The sequence below is a fragment of the Rhipicephalus microplus genome, chromosome 3, assembly GCF_043290135.1.
Source record: "Rhipicephalus microplus isolate Deutch F79 chromosome 3, USDA_Rmic, whole genome shotgun sequence".
In the NCBI taxonomy this organism is placed as follows: domain Eukaryota; kingdom Metazoa; phylum Arthropoda; class Arachnida; order Ixodida; family Ixodidae; genus Rhipicephalus; species Rhipicephalus microplus.
The window spans coordinates 173,556,383-173,575,435 of record NC_134702.1 but is presented as its reverse complement, the minus strand read 5'-3'; the positions used below and the strand labels follow the sequence as shown (position 1 = coordinate 173,575,435).

Genomic DNA, 19,053 nt, shown 5'->3' with positions numbered 1-19,053 from the left:
TCTTTTGTGGGTGCTCAGGAGAGCTAAGCTCATGGCCGATATTTTAAAATGACATTTCTCTTTGCCAATGTTAATGAGAACAGTTTCATTAATATTGACAAGTTCATTCACATTGAATTTAGTTCTCATTATTATTGTTTCTACCGAAAAACGAGCCCTTGAAGTTATGCTTTTTTTGCTTGATTTATTTTTTTGTGACAGCATGCAAGTAAAATGACAGTTATTGTCATTCCTTGTGAATCACACATTTTCCGTGTGACAGACTTTAGCACCTGGTCATCTGCAGAAGTGTTATTCATTCTGGAAAAGGGCGAACAGCGGTGACTGACAACACAGACTAGGCTGCGTTATTCTTTTGTACTATATATGTCACTGTGCATTCATTTATAACTTTATAGAGCTCGGATTTCCTGCTTAAAATGTGACAACAACTGTAGAGTTTCCACATTTTTGCAACAATCCACATGCCTTTCATACACTATTGCACATTTTCATAAGCACCTTACAAAATCTGTATATTTCCGTAAGACCTTACATTCTGCATTTTCCTTATGAAAGCTCCTGTACACTCCATACACTTTCCTTATCCTTCCATCATGAACTCTCCGTATGCTCCATAGGTTCCTTATCTTTCCTTATCCTTCAATATACTCCATAAAAAGCTTTCCATATATGCCATACATTTTCCGTATCTTTCCGTATACTCCATAAAAAGCTTTCCGTATACGCCATACAATTTCCTTATCCTTCCTTATACTCCATAAGAAGCTTTCCGTAAATGCCATACAACTTCCGTATATTTCCATAAAACTCCATATTTTTTCCGTATGTAGCATAAGGAAATGTTACGGAGTCCATATATTTTCCGTAAGATTTCATACGGAACGTTTCAGTAGGGTGGGAGGCAACTTAGTGCCGTCTGCGCAACAGGCGAGCACAACGGTAAAGTGCGTTTTTTTTTGGCCTGTTGTCCTCACCATGACAGTTTTTTGACCTTTCTCAGTGATGCTTCTCCCAAGCGGGATGTCGAAGGTCAACGGCACTTTATCCATGTTGACGATGTGGCTTGCGCTGATGTTGTGCTTCGCTACCTCCTCCCACACGAATGAGCTTAAGCGCTCCAGCTGCGCCTGAAACTCATGAGGAAGCTTCTGACACACTGAAGTGCAGTCTCTCATGAGAAACTGATTCCGCCACATAAAGCATAAACACCATGACGGACCACCATTGAACCCCCCAGTGTTAGTCTCCGCTGCCAAAGCCTTCCCCTTAAGGCGTAGCTGCACCATTGACAAGCCTCTCCCCCCGGCTCGCTGTTGCAGCACCCACGTTCACAGGCTACGCTCGAGGTCCGGCCAGCGTGCCTTCTTGTTGCGGTTGGCCCTCTTTGTCAATTTCATTGTCCGGAGGATGCTGTGGGCTTAGCGCCAGTCCCGGATCATTTTTTCGGAGACATTAAATTCACTCCCTGCAGCACGAGTTCCGGGTTCTTAGGCAAATTCAACAGCGCACAGCTTGAACTTGGCATCGAGAATTCACTTACTTTGTTTTCTATGGGGCGCTATGGTGCCGTTGTAACATTAGCGAGGCTGCTGAACTTACGCCACTACGCTACGATGCTGTAGCGACACACAACACACGCGATGCGCAGCAGCCGCAAGTGCTATGGCGTACGAAAGTGACGGCAAATAGCGCACAATAGCCTCGTGCCATCTCTTAAGCATGACGCGTACTATTAACGCACAAGCACGACCTTTGAAATGACGGCACGGGCCACCTATTTCAGAGGTCATGGCATGAGCCTCAGCCTAATTTAAGCCGAGCCAAAGTGGCAAGTACACGGTGCTGTGTGTATTCGCAATGTTCATAAACTGCCATGCCGCCTAGCGGAGTTCAGGAGCGTCCTCTCAAGGATGATCAGTAGGCAGACACTCCCAATGCTGCCTTGTTCGGCAGTGCAAGCCGCAGTGTTAACACGTTAACAAGAAACCAACACAAACCATTGTATGTTTCGAACATCAGTGAATATTACGGACCGTCTGTGACACGCTAAATCTGCTTCAATCTTGAGAGACGCGAAGTTTTCGTGAAAATACGTGGCAAGTCGCGCTTTCGATTATAGCCCGCACAGTACATATATCAGCTTCCAAGATTTTATGCAGTAACTTTGGGTCGTTAAATGTTACTGTCTGACCATTTAAGTTAAAACTTGCCTTGTTTAACATGCGTATAGCATTCGTGAGTGCTTTCGTAGTGCATGAATCCCATAAAATTTATTGTGCGCGGAAAGTAGCGCAGGGTCGCGATTAGCGCTTTGCACCTTGGCCTACGTCGCGCTGCCAATTTTTAACGGTCGTTGATAGATGGCAGCGCACTGCAAGCGATTCCTTTCTTGCCGGGTATTGGATCGAAATGATCTCCACACCCCCAGATAAACGTGGTGAGGGACGCCGTGTGGGTATTGTGCATAGTGCACGGCGCGTTGTTGGTGCTATCGAAGTCGTTTGGGAGGATAATTTTTCAGATTACTTTCAGCAGTGATGTTAAAAGAAAACCTCTTTACGTCGAGAATTTTTCTTTGGACTTGGGAGGTTGTCAGCACGCTGAGAGTGACAGCAACGATGAACGATCAGCTGCTAGCTCACGAACAGCGCGTTGCACGTCCTGTCCCATCGTGCGTTAATGTTTTCACGCTTGTAAGTCACTTTGTTTATATTTATTGTATAATATCCTTTAGGCAGCTCAAAATAAAAAGAATCCATATTTTTGTGTATTGCATGTAGCCCAATTACAGGGAGTATTTCAAAATGCCGCATGCCGCCAATGCGCTCGAACTTGACCAGTGTAGCGAAATGGTTAGAGCAATAAAATATGCAGTTACGACTACAGTCAACGCTAACTTCTTCTGCACTTCACTGGTGTCCTCTGAACGATATTGTTGTCTGACAAATTTTTGCAATTTTGACATTGCGGAAAGCGTACGCGTGTATTCGTTTTGATATCCTTGTTTCGATTGCACTGATGAAACCTGCAACATGCAAGTTCAGGGAATTGCGCACTGCTAGAGTCTGATCATGGCTGTGAGACAACTGCTACTTAATGGGAAGTCAAGTGCTTGTGTTCCGTTGAAGAATCAGCTACATGATGCTTACAGTGCAAGCAATGACGGCGTAATATGTTTGCAATCCTGTACAGCTGCGACGACGTACTATTCCCTAGTGACCTACTAGTGCAACAAATCCGCCAGACAGGCTCAACACAAATGATCTCGAAGTGCTGTTCAATTAGTACGTGGATTCTGGTTCGTGCAGTTTTCTGTAGCACGAACAGGATTATGCAAAGCATCGTTGATACATGGTCGATCAGCTGACACCACCACCCTTTGCACTGCAGCGAGAAATGAGGCAGCGAATATTCCGCAGCTCCTATTGGTTGAGAAAGTACTTTGGTTCGATATACATTCATTTGATGATCAGGAGTTCATCCGGTGAAAGCGGCCCGGGGAGTACATCCTTGCGTTTTATCTTTTATTATGCGAGTTCACGGGTTGATCATCCTTCCACAGCCATCTTGGATTGCACGGCGCACCACTTATAGGCCATGGGCATTGCGAATTGTACGTTGTGTCCATTCTGTAGTTACACTATGATAATGACACGAAAGTTATTAACCATGCAATAAACAATGGCAACAGGGCCGCCTCTGTAAGCACCTCGGAGTCGATGAGTTTTGTGTTCACTGCTGGCGACGGCAGCACGAGCAGCTGAAAACCACCAAGATGCATTGCGCCTTTCACAGGCTTAAGAGTGAGATGGATGGTAAAACTTTATTTCGTCACAAGTCGAACGCGGACTATTCCGTGTTAGATGGCCATCAGCCCAAGGTTGATGTTGCTCCATTTGCTGGCTCCAGTTGAGTGACGAACACTAACACTACGGCCGCAGCGCCCGCGAGCTTTGCGTGCGGTATTTCTTAACTATTTGCCTGGGTCTTTTGTGTTTCCAATAAATCTTGCCTTGTGTTAAACCTGTGGTTTCATTGTTAAGGTAAATCTTAAGTAGTACTGCTCGAAGCTTGTATAGTTTGTTGCAGGTGTTAGAATCCTGATTTGCGACCACTTCGTTTTTTTTATTGTTCCGCACAACGTGCAGGTTCGATTGGGGAGGTCCGAGGAGGCGCCTCAGAACACTTCCCGCAGGACAAGTCCGTTTGACGCGAACATTTAATGGCGAAAGCTTCAGACCACTTAACCCAAAATATAACGAGTCCCAGCTCTCGAATACAGTTCCCAAGAGATGCACAAACTGAATATTATTGCCTAGACAAAAGACAAATTTCATTGTATCTGTTCATTCCGTCTTCCCACTCCCACTTGTCTGCCACGCCGTAATCACCGGAGCAGGCTGGGGCGGCACTTGAGAGGGCAGCTCGGTCGGTGAGTCCTCGAGCTGCGTCATGTACAGCCCCGTTGTTGCTGTCCCCCGCGCGATAGCATGAGCAGGTGTCCATATAATATATGTATTTCTGGGGCTTGTTCGACACCCTCCTTGTAGAATACGTAGTGCCTCCGGGGAGATGCGACCGTTGGCAAAGTTTCTCACTGCCGTTTGAGAGTCACTGACTATCACGGTTGCGTTTGTCTGAGCTACAGCAAGCGCTATGGCTACCTCTTCTGCTGTCTCGGTACTTGTGCGTATCGTCGCGCATGTCGTACAGCGTTTGTTGCTATCGATTATGGCTGCAGTAAACCCCCGTTTGTGCTTGTATCGAGCAGCGTCTACGAAAACTGCGTCCTTGTCATTACCGAACTTTTTTTGTATTTGTTTTGCTCTTGTCTCTCGTCTAGCCTTATTGTGTTCGGGGTGCATGTTTTTTGGCAAGGGTGGTATCATCATTGTTTCCCTGTTCTCTTTTGGGATTTCCAGCTTGACGCCGTGTTGCAAGTGATACGTTATGTATAGACGCTCTAGAATATGTCTTCCTGCTCACGTCTTAGAGAGACATTCATATTGCGCCGTACGCTGCGCCTCAATAAGCTCATCTATAGTATTGTGCAGGCCTAGCTGTAACAGTTTGTCGGTGCTTTTGCTATTCAGTAGCCATAAAGCTAGTTTGAATATTTTTCGAATGAGGCAGTCTAGCTTGATCTTTTCCGCGACTTGCCATTTTAAGTACGGCGCTACATATACTATTCTGCTTATCACGAATGCCTGTATCAACCCTATCGTGTTTTCCTCCGTCATGCCACTGTGCTTAGTAGCTATCCCTTTTATGAGTCTCATTATTTGGGCTACAGTTGCATCCAGTCAACTGAGGATTTCTCCATTGTTGCCCTTGGCTTCGATGAGCAGACCCAGTACCCTGTTCCTGTCGACTATGGGTATGGTTTTTCCATCGGCTCTTCTTAACTGTATTTCTTCTCTATGAGCGAGATCTTGCAGGCGGTTGCCTGGTTTGCGACCTCTACGAGCAGGTCTGTACAGCAACAGCTCCGATTTTCCCGCAAAGCAGGCTAGCCCAGTACCTTCCAGATACCGCTTGACCGTTTCGACTGCTGTTTGAAGCGTTTCCTCTATTTCACCATCACTACCACTTCTCACCCATAGGGTGATGTCTGCATATATAGTATGATTCAGTCCTTCAATTGCTCGGAGTTTGGTTGGCAGTCCAATAAGAGCTAGATTGAATAACTTAGGCGATAATACCAAGCCTTGCGGCGTACCTGCACTGCCCATCTCAATTTCCTCCGAAACTAGGTCCTCTATCAGGGTCTTTGCCTTCCTTCCCGTCAGGAAATTACGCACGTAATTGTACGTCCATTGTCCCAGATCTAGATCGTTTACCCTTTTTGGCACCTTTGCATGGGATACATTATCAAAGGCCTTCTTGAGGTCTAACACTAGAATGGCCTTTGTCGCTGTTCCCGGATTATCTATAATCTGATGTTTTAACTGTAGCATTGCGTCTTGCGTTGAGAGGTTCCTCCTGAACCCTATTATTGTGGGTGGAAGCGCATCCCGGTCCTAGAGATAGGTAGTTATCCTCTCCAGAATCACGTACTCCATGAGTTTCCCCACGCAATATGTGAGAGATATGGGTCTCAAGTCCGCAATCTGCCGTCGACTGCCTGGCTTGGGTATTAACACGATCTTTGCCATTGTTGCGGAATCTCTCCTGCCTTCCATGATTTGTTAATGAATTCAGTTAACTTAGTTATGGACTCGTCATCCAAATTGCATAGCCCCCGCCGCGGTGGTCTAGTGGCTAAGGTACTCGGCTGCTGACCCGCAGGTCCCGGCTGCGGCGGCTGCATTTCCGATGGAGGCGGAAATGTTGTAGGCCCGTGTACTCAGATTTGGGTGCACGTTAAAGAACCCCAGGTGGTCGAAATTTCCGGAGCCCTCCACTACGGCGTCTCTCATAATCAAATGGTGGTTTTGGGACGTTAAACCCCACAAATCAATCAAATCATCAAATTGCATAGCGTTTTGTTAGTTATGCCATCTGGTCCAGCTGCTGATCTAGTATTGAGATTTTGCAAGACGGCCCTCACTTTTTCCTCCCCGATGTCCTTGTCTAAATCATCATTTGCCAGCCCTGTGTAATCAGGGTGTGTAACGGGAAGAGCTTGAGAGATGTATGTTTTCTTGATTTCATTCAGGAAATGCAGCTCTGTACCTTGATATTTTTGTATTAACCGATTAATATTGTGCCTTTCTGCCAACTTGTTTCCGTCCAGGTTTAACAAATGTCTAAGGATGTTCCACGTTTTCGCCATTCCTATCTGGTTGTCCATGTCATTGCACTTTTTTTCCCACTGTTGTCTGCACAGCCGCTGGGCGTATTGCTCTATATCCCTGTTCAATTTAGCTATCCTTCTAAGAAGTGTCCGGTTGTGCCTTTGGTTTTTCCACCTCCGTTGTAAACCTTCCTTAGTTTCCCACATGTAGAAAAGCTTATTGTCTACATACTCTAGCTGCGCCTCCGGTGGCACCATTTGCGTAGCGGCCTCCACGTCTCGTGCTAACTTTTCGGTCCATTCCTCAATACTCTGTATCATTTCGTCGGGCTCCTCTCTGATGTTCCGGAACTTGTCCCAATCGACAAATTTAAGTTGTCTGCCATTTGCCTTCTGCGGCCCTGCCCTCACCGTTATTTCAAGTATAAAATGATCGCTTCCCAAGTCATGTTGCGTATTGGTCCATTGCGTGTCCAGTATGTTTTTGGTGAACGTGAAATCTGGCGTGACATACGCGCAAACGCTAGTACCTGTTCTTGTAGGAATGCCTGGATCGGTTACGAGCGTCAGGCCCTCCTCCTGTGCGTCCAACCACAAGTTCCTGCCTTTCTGGGTATCGATCCTGTATCGCTATGCACCGTGTGGTGTGTTGAAATCTCCTCCAATTACCAGCGTCCGGTTGCCCGTTATAGCGAGGGTTTTTCGAAACAGCGTGCGGAATATGTGCTTTCTGCATTTAGGACTGCTGTATATATTCAATGCAAAAAGACTTTCCTCTGTTTTCCGTGTGGTATGAGTTTGAGGAGAATGTGATTTATTGCTTGATTTCCGTGTCATGTTGCACCATCGCGTGATTTCGCTTAATCAACATCGCTAATTCCTTTGTCTCCCCATCAGCACTGCCGAATGACTTCTATCCCGGCAATTTGGCCAGCCCGTGCGTTTCTTGCACCATTATAACATCCGATGTGCTGGTGTCTTTAAGATGTTGTTGCACAATGTATCGTTTTCGATTATATCCTCGACAATTCCATTGCCAAATCGTGTAGCTATTTTGTCAGTCCATGGCGGCCTTACAGGCTCTCTGATCCCTCAGTGGGCACCGAGGTCCTAGTGTACAGTTTGAAAGAAGTCTTAACCGGGCCCCAGATTGCTAGCTTGGCGCCAAAATCAGCCACCATTTGCTGCACTTTCTGCAATATCGTCTTGCCTAGCTCCTCGATTTTGGCCTCTATGTTTGCCTCAAATCTCACTTCTTGTTGTTCTAGCTTAGTTTGCAATTTTCTTTCAATTTGTTCCATTTTGGCTTCCATGGTGTTTGCTAATTCCTCCTGTCTTTCTGGTGGCGCCGCCACTGCTTTTGGTTTCTTTTCCTTGCTTTTAATCGGAGCGTTCTCTGGCTTACGTTCAACGGGGGTAAGGGCTGATACCTCTTCGTCCATTGCTGCGCCTTTTTCCTCCATTATAACTTGTGAGGTTTCCTCGTTGCGTGTAACTCCTCCGTTTTTCAGAAAGTCATTTTCTTTTCAGAGTTTTTTCTGGGGCGGACAAAACAACAATACCCATTTGCTGAGCACATAGTGTTACCCACCTCTATGATGAGAAAACTTGTAGGCGGTCTGAGCGGGAAGAAAATTGCGTAGTGCACTAAGCCTATTTTTGACATGTCAACCACTCCTACTTGCACCATAGTAGTGACCATTGTTTATAGTAAGCAGCAGTCTCCAGTGCTTACTGCAAGCACCAGTCATCGCATCTATATTTCAGGCGATGACAAATAAGGTGCTGCACAGCAGTCGACACAAACGATACATCAACAATGTGATTGACCAGACTATGAAAGTCTGACATCGGTGATTGCCAGCAAGCATCGGAATACATCTGGCACAGATTGAGAAAATCTAACGCTCAACTTGAATAAGTGCCCATTCTCTGACTTTTTTCGCAAATATGTGACACATTTCGGTCGCAAGGTCACTGAATAAGACATTCATCTTACACACGCGTAAAAGAGGCCAATCATGAAAGCACCTGAGCCCACAACAGTTATCGAGCTCTACACAAATTTGGGAAGGTAGAACTTTTAGTTAAAAGTTTCTCAAGAACACTTGGACAGTAGCAGAGGTATTCTACCAGCTATCGAAAAAAATAAGAAATGATCATGGGAAAGAGAACGCAGCAAAACATGTAAGGCTAAGAAAGATTTGCCAACAGGAAACGAGGTCCTGACTTTGTATGATGTCCAGAAATAGCTCACAATGCTTTCTGATGTAACGTCTTATCTCTTGAGTATTGTGATTTTTCACGTTAGTCATGTCATGACCTGTGAATTGTGTTCATCAGACGTCATGTCCTATGCCAATTTCGATAAATACTCTGTAGAAAAGGTGACTACTAAAGCATCAGGACAAAGGTGACTAGAAAGAGACAATCGAAGCAACTTTGGTTTGCCAAGAAAATTAATCTCTGAACTTTCCTTCCAGCATGTGTGTGCGGTAAATTTCGTGTCGTGCGTAGTACAGCTTCTCTGATGAAGCCGTTTCACACAATGACATCGCCTCACAAATATTTGGAGCACAGCTCATAGCTGCCCGTTCGTGCATGGAGAGCTGCCTGCATAACCTAAAGAGTGAACGAGTACAAAAGAGAATTAAAGCAGGGGACCTCTATGATAATGTCTGCAATGCCTCGTGCATGCTCGCTGTTCTTGTGACAGTGCAACACATGCCACTCGCACAATTGAGTTAACCTGCGAGGCTTGGGAGACAAGGACATGCATAGGTTTTAAGGACACTTTGTGTATAACGCTCTAACACCATCATGCAGTCACCAATGACACCATCACTAAGGCATGTGTGGAAATCAAGTGCTACAAGAACAAAGGCCTGTGTGCAGCAGCTATTGTGGACTGCAGCCACGCAGTGCCTTCTGCAGTCTCCTGGTTAGCGAGGAAGTCTCAATACTTTTCCTGTCTGTTAAAATTACTATTCCCCCCCCCTTTCTTTATGCACTGCTCGGTGCATCCACAATTTAAAGTGAGCCCTCTTGTAAGCTTCAAGCTTTCTGCTCGGTGGGTAAGTACAGGAACGATGCAGCTATTTTATATCTTCCTGTTAAAAAATAGGGCAAAGTTACATTCATGACTTGAGAATGCTTGACGAACGCGCTACAACCCATTCTTATTCTCCTAGTATTGCTTTACAACTTCCAGAGTCTCGCCACTCTACTCGTTGCAAAGTGCTCTTCTCTGCCGTGATTGTTGCATAATACTGTTACGCTCCCTAGTGTTCAGACCAACTCTTCTGCTTTTCTTGTCCAATAAAGTAATCATGAGCGGCAATTCGTCCCCTGAGTAACTATCGATGAAATGTCATCAGTGAATCGCAGGTTACATATGTATACTCTCCATTAACTCATACCCATAACTTTTGCCAATCTAGGGCCCTGAAAACTTCGTGTAAGTACGCGGTGAATAGCATTAGGGAGATCATGTTTTTCTGCCTTGAACCTTTTTTTTAATTAGGATTCTCTCGCTTTTTCTTTTTTTAAAGAACACAGGTCACCCACAAAGCTTCAACATTCAAAATCTTACCTGATCTTTTGGCCTCTTCAACAAATGTGCTGTCGGTGCCTTCGATGCATCCTGTTTATTAACGAAGATCGATGGCGCCTCGGCAGCCCTTAATTGAGCAGACTTTATCGGACTTCCCATCACACGCATTACCGATAAACACCGATCGTAGTTACTATCATGAAACTGCTTCGAGCAGAGAACAGTGGTTCTCGAAGACAAGGAAGTGGTTCCTTGTTTTCACCGTCACGATCCACTGAACAGCTCATTCTTATTCCCGTTGGAGGTTGTGATGCGGCACATCAGTTCGCTTGCATGTGCTTCTTAGGGTAGGTTCTTCATCCAGTAGCAGCTCTTCGAAGCGTGAACTATACACGTAGGGTGGACGAGAGTCTAGGATAAGAAGGGCAACTTACGAGGAAAACCAGCACACAGTGACGGTGCGAGCATTCTGACGCGACTTCTTTTCAGCAGCTCAGCGTTAACAAACTACCCTGATTGGAGTTTCGTGGGCGCTGCCATCTTGACGACAAAACGCAAAATTTTTCCGTTTGTATCGGTTGCATGTTTTCTCATAGAGTTCTCATGGCACCTTCAACTGAGCTGCACTGCACTGGCACCGTGAGGGTAGAAGCACGGCAAGCAACGACAAACACCGCCACTGTTTATACTTCTGTAGTTTCACGACCCGCTATGCGCCATCCGAACGTGTGAACCACAAGACACAATGTGCGTCAAAACGTCGCCTGCGCCGCCAACTGATCGGCGCGCCGCCGCTACCGATGTGTTTTCTGGGCGTGCCATTGATCTACAATTGAATTATTTTTGTAAACCTGTTCTTTCGAAGTTAATTGTATCACCAATAAATTCTCGGTCCTTGCTTAATTATGCCCTCTAGTAAATGCATCGCAATCAATTAGCCTGCCGGTTAGAGTTAGATAAATAGAAACCCAACACCTTTATTCAACTCATAGAGCTTCATACAATTATTGTATGAAACTGTATAATTCAACCCTTCCTTTCAAGAAGTAAATTAAGTGGAAAAGCAGGACACCGTCCCATTCAAGGCCTATCCCTCTAAGTGGCGATAATTATAGTACAGTGCCTAGAATATACTTACTCTAGGCACTATAGTTATAGCGCGAGAACCACGGAGGAAGGAAAGGTTCTTTCCGCGACGAGAACCATAGAGGTTCATACAATAATACGGCGAGAAAAGAACGACGACACAGATACAAGAAGGACACGGTCTCTGTGTCGTCATTCTGCTCTCGCGCTATAACTATTGTCATGTCAAACCAACTATATAGCCCAAGCTTCCCCTCCCCCCTAGATGGGTTGCGCCATAGAGTTAATATACACTAGAGGGAACTCTGGCGCTAGTGTCTATGGGAGCTGCAACACACGGCGCTTCAGCGAGCATGGGAATGCTGGGTAGTACACACATTTGTCTAATATTTGTACTTGTGGCATGCTTTTGCTTCTTGGCTCCGTGCATGTTCGTGTGGCTTGGAGCTGTTCTCTTACGAAACAAATACTAGCAAATGTTCACCGTTTGCACTTCACAACCTTATTTTTTTTAGGCTTACCATTTCGAATCTAGTCATTAAGTTCAAAAGGGTTCGTTCTTTCTTTCAAAACAAAACCGTAACCAGCATTAAACGAAACCCAAAGTACGATTCGCCGTCAAATGACACTCCTTGGTTTCGTGTACTTGTGGACGGGAGCAAAGGCCAGAGAGGAAAACCAGGCAATGGTAGAGTGTATATCAAAGGACATTCTGGAGATAGGAGGAGAGTGCGAGATAATTATACTAGGAGACATGAATGCGCACATAGAAGATATAGATCGGTATACCGACCTGACAGGCAAAATGATCATGGATATGTGTGAAAGGCTTGATTTGATCATTAGCAACAGTGCAGAGAAGTGTGAAGGGCAAATAACATGGGAGGTAGGAAGGCTGCAGTCGACGATAGATTATGCACTGATGTCACATTGGACGTATGATAAGCTCAGGGGAATGCACATAGATGAAGGTGGCTCCAGAAGTCTGGGTAGTGATCACAAACGTATCAAGCTAAGTTTTGGAAGAGCAGTGAAAGTGGAAAGGAGACAAGATGGGCAACTACAGGAAAATTTTTATCCAGAAAGGCAAATTGAAATAGCAACTAAAGAAATTGAGAAAGTAATCACGGAGGATAATAACACAGTGTCAACATACACGAATCTAATTAGACTCTTTGAGCTAGAGCTTGCTAAGATGCGTGACAAGTCACCCCGGAAAAGAAGACACAAACCCAAAAGTTGGTGGGATGAGGAAGTTAAGGGAGCCATAGCAAAACATCAGGAAGCCTCTAGAGAACACAGACATGCTAAGCAGCGGGGTGAATCAACAGATAATGTTGAAAGAAAATGGGAAACCCTTATAACCTGTAGAAGGGATGCATCCCTTCTGATCAATGAAAAGATTAGAAGAAAGGGAGCTCAGTGGCTGGCAGAAGTACATAAAAAAGATAAAAAGGCAGCTGCGAAATTTTGAAACCATCTAAACTCCCTAAGAAATGAGACAAGCCTAGAGAAGAGTTTTATAACTACAGCCCAAGGTGCTAGGCTAGAAGGGGACAAAGCTCTTGAATATATAAGAACGAGGGTGACAGAAAAATTTCAATAAAGAAGTACTTTATGCACCACAATAGACAAGTACGAATCAAGTGGTGCAATGGCTTCATTTTCACAACGAGAGTGGGAAAGGGCTGAGAAAAGGGTTCCTAGTAGTACATCAAAAGGCCCAGATGGCATTCCAATTATGCTGATAAAGACATTAGGTCCGAAGTCTAAACAGACTTTGAGAGAGGCAGTGAGCAGAACAATAATCGATGGTTAAGTCCCTGACGAATGGAAACTTAGCAGGATGAGCATGATCTATAAAGGAAAGGGGGACGAAGATGACATAAGCAACTACCGTCCTATAACAGTGACATCAGTGGTCTACAGGCTGGCGATGCAGATTATAGTGGAAAGACTGCAGGCATAGATAGAGGATGAGGGGGTGCTGGAGGAACTGCAGAATGGGTTTCGGAAACACAGGAGATTGGAAGACAATCTGTTCTCACAGACTCAGTGCATCGAAATAGCAGAAAAGGAACTCGGGCCCCTGTGGCTAGCATTTTTGGATATCAAGGGAGCATATGATAGCGTGCTTCAAGAGGACTTGTGGGGAATACTAGACACACTGGGTGTGGAAGACGGAGTCATTAATCTTTTAAAGGGTATCTATAAAGGTAACAAGGTATTTAAAAAGTGTAAAAACAGGTATCCAAGCCTGCAGAGGTAAAACGAGGGCTTAGGCAGGGGTGCCCCCTGTCACCCTTATTATTCATGATGTACCTACAAGGATTAGAGGCAAAATTAGAGGGAAGTGGACTGGGCTTCAACCTCTCTTTAGTCAAACAAGGAAAACTCATTGATAAGGCACTACCAGCATTAATGTACGCAGATGATATAGTGCTAATGGCCAACAACAAGGAAGATTTGCAGAGATTGATGGACATCTGCGGTAATGAGGGAGATAAGTTAGATTTTAGATTCAGTAAAGAAAATTCAGCAGTCATGATTTTCAATGACAACGAAGGTAGTGAGCTTAGGATACAGGACGCCACGCTAGAGATAACAGACAAATACAAATATCTGGGCGTATGGATAAGCAATGGGATTGAGTACCTGAGGGAACGCGAAATATACGTGACGACTAAAGGTAACAGGAATGCAGCAGTGATCAAAAATAGGGCACTGTGGAATTACAATAGGTATTATGTTGTGAGAGGAATATGGAAAGCGGTCATGGTTCCTGGGCTGACGTTCGGCAATGCAGTCTTGTGCATGAGATCAGAAGTTCAAGCAAGATTAGAAATTAAGCAACGTGGAATAGGTAGGCTTGCTTTAGGAGCTCACGGGAATACACCAAATCAGGGAGTACAAGGTGATATGGGATGGACATCATTTGAGGGTAGGGAAGCTAGCAGCAAGATAAAATTTGAGAAGCGATTGAGAGAAATGGGGAAGGAGCATTGGGCTAGGAAGGTTTTCAGTTACATGTACATGAAGAATGTCGATACAAAATGGAGGAAGCGAACCACGAAGTTGACTGGTAAATACTTAGAAAACAGCAGGTGGCCAAACCAAAAAGAACTATCGGTTAAGAAGAAAGTGAAGGAAACGGAGACTGACATGCGGAGAATGGGCATGATTAAGAAGTCCGCACTAGAGATCTATTGAACTTTCAAGCAGGAAATTGCCAAAGAAAGGATCTATGATAATACTCGGGGTAGTTCTCTACTGTTTGAGGCCAGGACGGGAGTACTGTGAACCAAGACATATCGGGCCAAATACGAAGGGCTAGACACAGTATGCAGTGCGTGTGGAGAGGAAGAAGAAACTGCCGAACACTTGATAATGTTCTGTAAAGGGCTTCACACTATAGTTCAGGATGATGGTGCAGAGTTTTTCGAAGCACTGGGGTTTAGGAACAGGGAGGGTAAAATAGACTTTAAGCGGGTAGAATTAACTAGAAGAAGGATATCTTAGACAAGAAGGACAGGAGCGCTTACTTCCAAATCAGTTTATTGCGCAGATCTGAAAATATATAAAAGAGACAGTAACTATGTGACAAAAGCATAAGGCACAAAAACTTGCAGGCACTGATAAAATTTTACAGACAGTCAAATCAGTCTAATATTTTCGGTTTTTCAATTTACGTAAAGGACCTATACCGCATGTATTATGTATCCATACGATACCCAGCGTCGCACTGCTAGAACTGCTCTAAGGAACAATGCACCAAAACGGCACGAAGTGCTGTGAATGCTAGCACTGGCATGGTGGGAGAACGATGAGAACAGCAACCCAAACAAAATGAAGAAAGCTTGGTCTCACATCTTGCTCGATACAAGGTTAAAAAGTGTAATATGCATAGATTTTGTTTGCATGTTTTAATATTACTGGCAACCTTCATACTTCTATTAAGGCAACAGATTGCACTAATTACACACTTCGCCTCGAATTATTCTCGCCGTGCCACATACTACCTTGACAAGCGCAAGACCATTCTTTGTTTTATACGTCACTTCCACCATAATGGGGTGCATGCCGGCGAAGTGAAGGTCAGGCGGCGTTCAGTGTGAAATTTCACAGCTTCCCGAGGCGTATAGCATAGCAATTCTTGGCAGATGAGATCGTGAGCGCCTAGTGCATGCGTCCTCTTGCCTGCTCGAAATTTTCAAACCTGCTGAAGGGCCCTTTAATGTTTTCACAGAGAGAAGAGAAATTGACCCTGTGTGGTTAAACCAAGTCATTACGAGGCAAAAAGACTCTTCTGACCTTTTAGCGCTCAGGCTATTTGTTCCTGTGTTGCTATTCTCAGCCATGCCAAAAATAAAGACACCCAGGAACATGTTTATTCGACGGTGCATACGTATCTCACCATGCTGGACTGTAAAATGTGAGGCTCTTATCTGCTAACAATGCGAGAAAAAGAAATTGAATGGCTGTGCTAAACCACAAGCGCTTTTGTACATAATAAAGTAAAACATTTCTGTTAGCATCCCTCTTGTACACACAGCTCCCACATGTGGTTCTTCGAAAACGAATTTTATCAAAGTTTATTGTGCCGATGTTTACAATTTCGGAGAACTAAAGTGTCTTGCCCGCCTATTTTTGGTGCCCGAAAACCCAGTCTCCAGTGCCTAAAAATCCAGCCACTAGTTATGAGTGCTCATAAAAGAGGAGTAAGGTCATTTATTCAAGAAAACAACACAAAATATATTCATCAATAGGTACCTTGGATGAGTTGGCGGTGAAAGGGGGTCAAAGCCTTACCATACGTAATTCGTGCCTCTAATCAATATATATTAAAATGGCATATGAATGACGCTGCTTTGGAATGCGAGTAAGTAGAGGTGAGAAAAAGGGAATCTAGATAAGGCTGAGAGTATTAAAAATGAGTAGATACAGTATAACCTCATTATAACAGACGTCCATAGTGAAGAGAATTTTGGTGCCTTGTAAAAGGAGTATGTAAAATCCAAGTACTGTTAAAATAGACCTTTATTAAATGCTGAATGGGTCTGTTATAACAGGAGAGAATCACGAGTCATGTCGAATTTTCTCGGTGGTGCATAACAAAGTTGACTTTTCGGAAATCCTTCTTCAGTGTCTGCAGCCTTTTCTCTATTCGATTTTAAAATACGTTTACTGAAAATTACATAGAATTGCTGTAAAAAGCTTTTTTGCGCTTGCCGAGGTGTTAAAAATCATCCTGGAAGTCGCAAAAAAAAAAAAACGGCGTTATTCAAAAATTAATAGCTTCGCGATGGCACAACTGCCCACCACCGTTTTGGGCCAGTCGTAAAAGCATTTTGTATTCCGTGTTCAAAAAGCAGACGTGTGAAATTCATTTGGAGGATTCCTAATGACTGCTTCTCCTGTATTGCTTCATGGAGTATGCCTCACTAGTGCGATGCTTGTTCTGAAGACGTCCCTGGGATAACGTCCCTGGGACAGCCGCGCGTGAATCGCGCGGCTGTCTAAAAGCCCACAACTTAGTGACATTTTTGCGCTCGTTCTGTATTCACGGGTTGTTAAGGCAGCTGCAAGGGGAAGTTCAGACTTCAGGTTACGATCGCGCGCCGTACTCGTCGCGAACATCGCACGTGCAAGTCTCAATCCGATTGTGATAGCGCTGACTCGTTGGCGAGAAGATTCTGCTTATCAGCGCTTCAGACCCTGCTATGAAGACCACCACGGGACAGATCTTTGTACTCGCAATCGACCATGTGGTACTTTGAAACATCGGGCACCGCAGTCATATACATCGCAGCCGCGCTTTCTGCTCAAAGTCATGGCCAGGCCTAACTACGCCCTGAACTTGGCAGGCAAGGCCGTCGCGCTAGCGGATATGTCAAAAGCGAATAAGCCGTAATGTGTTTCGTCACAAGGCACAAATCACTAGAATTATAAATCTTGCGCATCGGTAGCGGACCCAAGCCGTGCTCGCCACGCACCGACTGCCCGGAACAGCGGTGGCAACGGCCAGCAGTTTTCCGCGTCAGCGCGCCAACTTGCAAAAACAAGCACGATGCACCCCAATTTCCGGCGACGAAGCTTGGCGTAATTAATCATTGTCAGACTGGACGGATATCGGTGGGCTTCGTCCTTAAATTGGTACGCCAATATCAGCGGTGCTATCACCGTCCCGAAAATATGCCACACAATGCTACACGAAAAGTTACAAAATTTAGGATGTACATGGCAGAAAAGTCTGCTGTAAAGAAGCCCTGACTGCCTTGCAGGTCTCAGTGACATTTTAGTCAAATATATTCGAATGTCCGTTGTACCAGAATCCCTCGTAAACGAAGTTCAACCAATAAAACAATTAGAGAGGTCGACACAATGCGACCAATCAGTATGTATTAACCCAATGTCTGTTGTAAGCGGATCTGCTGTAACGAGGTTATACTGTATGACCATAGGTCGACAAAGAACAGTGGAACTCGCTCAGTCTCACTGAAGAAATATATCTTGCTTTTTGGACTCACTCACGCTCCAAGTCAGAAAATTTTCCTGACTTGAACTCACTCCGATTCACCTTCACAAATTTTTTTTCAGCCGGACTCACTTGGAGTCAAACTCACCAAAATATTACTCAGGCGTACTCACTCAGACTCGCGGCTCAATCTGAGTTTTTGTGAGTCGGCTCAAAAGTTAGTTCCCCGACCTGTGGCGAGTATGCCTATGCTCGATCAGGTGGTGAAAAGGGTGAGTAGCAATGAGTATAAACTTCGTGCGGGGCACCTTCAAAGGCGCGCGCAGCACAACTTGTGGTGTTGCGGGTGCGCAACATTGGGAGTCTTAGCAGACAGCAACGCCTGATTGCTTTGATAGCTATGGTGGCACAAGCGGCCGTAGCCGGCGTATTAGTGCGTGCTTCGAGCAGAATTTAAAGATATCGCAGGGAGACAATCTTCCGCGATGCTACCATAAATAAATAGAAAAACCTGCACGAAAGCGGCCACGTTTTCCGCTTTAGTGAGCGCCTCGTTCCCATCGCCAGGAATGAGAACTAAACGCCTGCGTCAGGTGTGCGTACTGCATGAGGCTTGCTGCATAACTATCACGGCAAGCTGTCATTCTTTTGAACTTAAATTATCATTGGTGCTTGCCCACTACCCGCGCACTTGCGAAATACTCGGAGCGTTTAGAAATATCGAAGGCTCCACGGCCACTCGCCGTGAAAATTGGCGCGCTCGTTTGTTGTGGCGTCATGTACGGCGATTTTCAGCCACTGAGTCTCGTGAAGTGCTTTGCTTGAAATTGTCGCGGCATCCTTGTCGCTCATCATGACCATAGTTTTACCTCACCGCTCGCGCAGCTCATGCTAAACTTGAGGCGCGGTCGAGAAAGAGAACACGAGAAGATTTATTCCAGAGAGGACGGCGCATGCTCCATTATGTCTCTCGCTTCACCTGTTTAAGAATCAAAGAAAAAGGCTTTTGATTGAACCAAATTTGAAGGATAGGATTCATCACTCCCGGCGGATATTTACTATGGAGCTACAGCACTTGGTTTTAGACACAGGAGTGTTTGCGATGCCATATGTGATTTCCTACTCCACATGACACGACTTGAATTGTGGGGTTATGTAAGTGAATATTATTCTTCAATGACATTACGATTTTTTTCATGA

The 19,053-nt window shown here is 44.9% G+C and overlaps 1 protein-coding gene across 2 annotated transcripts in view; it reads left to right on the top strand.

Moving 5' to 3' along the window:
• Positions 1–19,053, top strand: part of LOC119162311 (uncharacterized) — a 511,092-nt gene that overhangs the window by 263,754 nt on the left and 228,285 nt on the right. The gene's annotated exons all lie outside the window — the stretch shown is intronic.